Genomic DNA, 6359 nt, shown 5'->3' with positions numbered 1-6359 from the left:
ACATAACTAAGAGAAAGAAACAAAAAATCTGCTGAAAAGCTGGTTTGTCCTCTGTAAGAACCCCTCTGCACAAACCTCAGCATGAACAGAATCTGAATAGACAAGTATGACCATTTTTGCTGAGTTAATCTGAATTTTATGCCAAGGAGGAAAAGGGAAATGTTACAATCTGCATCTGTGTCAATGATCTAGTTCAATTTGTTCTTTGTCAGAGGCATCTCTTTGCAACCAGGCAGACACATTCTGTTCTGGTGCGGGACGTGACAATTACAGGACTAGTATTGATGCAGTAAATCAATACAGATCTACAGCAAAAGCTATTCAGTTAAAAAAACAGTAAAAGACAGGAAGGCTTGAAATGGGACATTTGGTTTTCTTTTGTGAAGATAGTTATGGAAAAATAATTTGCTGTTCCACAGGTAGCTTCAGGCACAGATTTTCAAGAATTGTGTCTATGCTACGTTTGGCATGAAACTTCTTGTATTGCGAAGACACTAGGAAGCAACAGTAACTCCTGAAGAACTAATAGCCAAGCTGTGATAATACAGGAAAGGGCGGGGGAAGGAACAGGGGTATTTAGAAAGACCCAGAAAGAACAGTATTTTCCCACGTACAGAAAAGTTAACACAGAACTCTGCTAATACATTTCACACATGTTGGAGCCAGAGTTGAAGACCGCTTAGCTTCTGTGACTGAAAACTGGAGTACAATAGGAAAAGAAACAATACTAGAAACTAAAATTTACTAGAGATATATGTTTTAGGGTTAAAACAAAAAAGATCGGGGGGGTCTTTGTCAGTCTGAATCATCTCAGAGGTAGACTAGCATTTGGACTGCAGAAAACCAGATGTTATGAAGTGGTCGGGTTCCAGAGTGCAAACACCAAAACGTTCTGGGGGATTATCAAGGTTTGGATGTGGCTTTGCTTGCGAGAACTCTGCCCGTTGGAGGCAGCTTGCATTTTGGTTTAGGGTTTGCCTGTAACGGCAGTTGTGGTAGAGTCCATTCACTGCCAGGTTGAACAGGAGCGAGGGACTCGCCAGGCTTTAGTAGGTCCTCCCCAAAATACACCCAGCTGAGAATACATGCGGTTGTATAATGCACCCAAAAAGCAATCCTTTTCCAGTTTTGGATCAGACCTTGATTTGAGTGCAAGCCTTCAGAGGTCTGAGAGGTGAAGGAGCCAATCTACCATATGGAAACAGGCCCGGCTTAACTCCTATCACAATCATCTGACAATCAGCGGGGAGCAGGGGGATGACAGGAGGCGGCAGGCACCAAAAAAAATTCCTAATTCAATATGTTTTCAGCAAAACATTTTCTCAGGAAGCAGAAAGAGACAAGGAAACCTAGCCATTTCTCAAAAGAAATATGTTTACATTATCCACAAAGAATTGGAACAAACTTGCCAGCTTCATTGTATGGTCAGCTCCTCCTGCTGACAAACAGGAGCTCAAAATGCAATCTTCTGTAGAGAACTATTTTTCCATGACCACTTGGAGAAAAGGATAAAGCTTTTTGCTTTTTCCTTTCCTCCCTTGCCCATCCAGAAGTGCATTTCACAGGGAAGACAGCACTTGCCGGCACAGCCAGCAGCTTTCTTGTTCAAGAGATGGCACACAGCAAATCCAGGTAAAATATCCTCCATCCACCTGTAATCAAAAAAGGGTACAGAGAAGCCTACCTAGCTTCCCAGGATGGCTTTGCAGTCTAATAAATGTGTGAGTACCAGGTGTAACATCAACCATCCCTGATCCACAGCCAGGGAGGCCCATTGCCTATCGCTGTACCTTGCACAGGAGATAACACTCCGCCACAAAAATTACTATGCTGGGAGATGTGAGGCTCTTTTCAATAGAGTTAAGAGTCAACATGGTGATTTTCTTTCAGTCAGCACTACAAATGACATGGGATTGAGAGAAGGTTCTATAACAGAGAAAAAAATGTCACGGTAGTTCTGTGCAGCCAGAGGCGGCTGTGGAAAATGTTTTGTATAGGATAAAATCATACATAAATTGAAAAAAGAAAAAAGGAAATGCAGGGTTTACTAGTAAATTAATATATACCTGTGGAAAATCCAAGAAAACTGTAGCTGAGTGCACTGAAGAGACACACATGAGGAACCCGAGACCGAGGTAACCACGCTGCCCAGCTTGGCGGGCTGCTCCCCACAGACACAGGGGACGATGTGGCTGACCATGATCTCATGGGGAGCAGCATCACCTGTGGAAATACACCACAAGGAGCACCTGAAACCCACCTTGCTGGGATGCTGCATCTCTCACTTGATGCTTACAGAGCCTTATGAAAGCATCTGTTTCAACACAAGGAGACGCACCCATAAGGAAGCAAGCGAGGCACCGCGCCGCCCGTCTGAAGTGTCCCATACCCCAGGGCAGTGCTCAGCATAGCAAGTCTTTGTGCACCTTGTTTTGCTCAGCACTATTTCCCCATCTGTAATCTCCTTTGCAGGCAGGACTGACTCACTGCTAGGCCGTTCGCAGGCTGTGGGAAGTGGCAGTGCGGCCAGGCTGGGGCCAGAGCCCCTCTGAGGTGGCGGGCGGGCAGGCTGCAGCACCACTGTCACCAACGTCGGCTTCAAATGCCAGGCAGGGTATTCCTGCCACTTAAAAAGTGAACTGAAAGGAAAAAGAGGGGTGGAATAAAAGAAAAAAAGGGGAGAAAAGAGAAGAATACCCTCTCAGCACAGCAGACGTAGCAGGCCAGGGGTCGGGCACCTGCAGACCTCACCTGCTGCTGGCCGCCATCTTCTGAGGGCCCCTTTCAGTCAGGCTGAGGGGAGCCCAACGAGCCGGGCAACCCCCTTTGCCATGGGCATCTGCTGGGGGCTCGTCCCGGAGGGTAAAACACCCGGGCGCTGCCTTCTCCACCATGTTTCAGGCAGCCCTGGGGCTTCGGGTGGCAGAGACGCGGCAGCAAACATCACACTGCAAGAAAAGCCCTCAAAAGTACCCTTTCTTTGGGCTGGTTGAGGAGCCTGCGGCAAAGTGCTGCACTGGCAGCTCCAGGGGTTCGGGGAAACATCTTTAATGCGTTTCCAGATGCCACTGGTGGAGCCGGCCAACACCTCGGGGCCACCGGTGTGGACTTGGTGTCCATCGCAGGATAAAAAGCAATCAGAGAATTTGGGAGCACGGGCAACAGAGCAGTATCATCGGGGCCACAGCGACCTGGCTCAGCCAGGCTGGATAAAGCCCGGGCAGTTTGTCTTGTTGATGCCCTCCAAACTTTCTGGACACAGATACAACTCATTCAAGCCAACTGTCGAGAAGGGGAACATGCAGTTTTCATTACGAAGTTTAAATATATTTCCTAAAAATAACCCGCTGTTTGGGGCTTTTAGTATCAGAAATAAATCCGTATATACTCATAAAACTTGATTATAATTAGTCACAGAAGTAAAATTATGAGTGTAATTAACTATAGCAATTAATTGAAATGCCTTTGGGACATTATTTCCTTTCTTGCAGTTGAATGTAATTTGCATTTAAAGTTATATTATAAAAGGTATAAAATTGTAATAAATTTGGGTTATTTTGTTATCTTTTACCTATTAATATCTTCTGAAATGGTTTAGACTTCTAGTACTCAAACACAGTTCTGATTTAAAAAGTCCAAACAGCTGACACTATTTTAATAACTATGGTTTTTGTTTTCTTATAATCTGTCTCCTCCTAGCTAAACATTTCTATGCCCTTTCTTTTTATCATATGAAGAGAACCTCACAAAATTCTATTAGTTTCCATCTACTGAAATTACCTTCATAATGTCAACACCCATTCGCTTCCCACATTATTAAGACTGCTCGTTGTTCCCAGCACGTAGGAGAAAGATCTTGATGGATTAGTTTCCAGATATGTGTGGTTATGAAGAATTTATGAGAGAGAAAGGAAGGCAGAAGTTTTACATTTTGCTGATTGTGCTGATGTTGAGATTAAGCCCTAAATAAATCATAGCCATTTTCTATTGAGAATGCTATATCTTTGAAAACCTAGAGTCATTTGAGTTTGTTGTACATTAAACTCTCAGCACTTCCCAAAATGCTTTCTTACATGCAGTAAAACATAGTGTTTTACGTCCTGGAACCCAACAGCCACTGCCAAACCTATGAATAAACCTGGAAGAAAAACGGTAAGCTCCCTAAGGTAAAGGAAAGCTGCTGCTTAAACAAGCAGGATAAAGACAAAAAGTCAGCCACCGAGGTGCTGAGGTCTTGGTCCTCCAGCCCCTTCAGCTGAAATTCACTGCCGCTGATGGCACTCAGCTTTCTGTGCAGCACTGCATTCCAAACACATATCAGTAAATGGGATAATTCACCATTAATTTCCGTGTCCTCAGAGAACGTCAGTGCTCCAAACCATTGATACAGCTCAAACATTTTGGGAACTGGGTGCTGGGACAGTCCCAGTCTGAGGAGCGTCCCTGTGTGTAGAGAGCTCAGATAAGCCTGCGAAGCAGGTTGTAAGCAGAAAAATTGCCAAAGCTCCATTTACTTCAATGGTTTTACAACAGATTGATTAGCAGAGAACACGGCGTCTTACCAAGCGCTCCAAAAAGGACTCCAGTGTCACTCATATAAAAAAAACTGAAAGGGGTTTCTATTGTCCTGATTGTTAATATTGTAGTGCCAGAGCATAAACGGGAAGTTCGGGTTTATGATCCCACAGATATGAATGCATGTGTTATGGAACAAGATTGATTTATTTAAAAAAAACAGCTATTAAAGCTCATAAAACACAAACATTCCGATTACATGGAAATACACCTGAAAAATCAGTGCAATTTCTACTGCAACCGTATTTTGAGATTGTGACAGAGAAGAGTTGGTAGGACAACAGGCAATCCATGTATTAAAAAGAGAAATTCACGCCTGACCATTTCTCAGCAAGTAACAGATTCAGCCTCAAGAAAAGGATGTCAGCTTGGTGAAACCCGGTGGCTTGTTCTGCCAACATGAGGCAACAGACACAGGAAGTTTATAAAGGGTCTGTACAACAGAAGCATATACACAGAAGCACCTCTGACAGATAAAATTTGTTTACAAACGAAAAAGAGCACGTGCAATAAGCTATATAAAAAGGAATTAACTCTTCCAATAGCTCATTTCCCCCCCTTTGACTATGACATATACGGCTAAGTAAGTCTTGACTTCTCCAGAAGATAAAGCTCCCTAGAGTTTTCAACTTTCTGGCTAAACAGACTAAATAGATGCTTAAAATAATGATAATGATAATAATAACAACAACACAACAATAATAAAAGTAATAAAGACCGAGGTAAAAAAAACCAACCCAACACATGAGAAAGTAAAAATTTACTTTATGAAAGCTGTTTTGCAAAATTTGTCCCCAGCAGAGCTGGCAGAAGCAATGGTGTAACTCGCTTCTCCATTTAGAAGATTGGGAAGAACAATACAATAATAAAATCTGCCAGTGGCATAGGCAGCAGTAATAAAAACTTCAGTATCAGTGCCTGTTTTGCTGCAACTTACTGCCAAGTTCCTGTCAAGAAAGCTGAAATGGAATGATTAACACACCCTGCGCCCTCATTACGGAGCATTCAATTATCCCAGGATGCTCGGTGGCAAATAGATCATTTTCAATACAGCACTGTACCGTGCTCTCTGCACTGAACGCTCCGTAAAGGCTTGGTCTGCTTTTCTGCACCTGAGCTTAATCCTGGGGTTTTGTTTGTTTGTTTGTTTTTTTTGTCCTCAGGCTTACCTGGAAGGGAATTTAAGAAAAGGTAGTGCTGTTATACCAACGCTCTGAACACTCCTCCTGGGTTAGGATTTGTATTTAGTAATACAAATAAGAAGCTCCTTATGGCATGGTCTTGATCAGAGGCACTGTTTGTTCTTATTAAGAGGAATTTGACTGTCACTGATGACTTCTAAGAGTACTCTACCATAAGTAATGTTATTTCTCATGCTGGAAGGACAGCAGTTTTCTCTCCTCCCACCCCTTGCACTTTTTCCCCACTTTTTGAAAAGCTGCACCATCACCAGTGTTTCGTGTGAGCAAACCCGCTGTGCAATACAACCCTTGACTCTTAGAATTATGCCTTTTCTGGCAGATTGGAGAAGTCATGGGAACTCAGATAAAATGGGCAGGAGACAATTGCACAACTCCAGACTTCTGTATGTAGAAGGATACAAGACATCCTCTTCCTAGACATGCCCTTCCTAGAAAGGCTGGACTAGACGATCCCTGAGGTGCCTTCCGACCTGTGATTCTGTGATACAGGGAGGATATTGTAATATACAGCTACATTGTACATGAGAAGGAAAGGTTAAGTTTTAGGAGTAGGTAGCTGCCTTCACCTATAGCTGAAAGGCT

This window comes from Phalacrocorax aristotelis, chromosome 18 (assembly GCF_949628215.1).
Source record: "Phalacrocorax aristotelis chromosome 18, bGulAri2.1, whole genome shotgun sequence".
In the NCBI taxonomy this organism is placed as follows: Eukaryota; Metazoa; Chordata; class Aves; order Suliformes; family Phalacrocoracidae; genus Phalacrocorax; species Phalacrocorax aristotelis.
The sequence above is the reverse complement of the archived record's forward strand: the minus strand, read 5'-3'. Positions refer to the sequence as shown.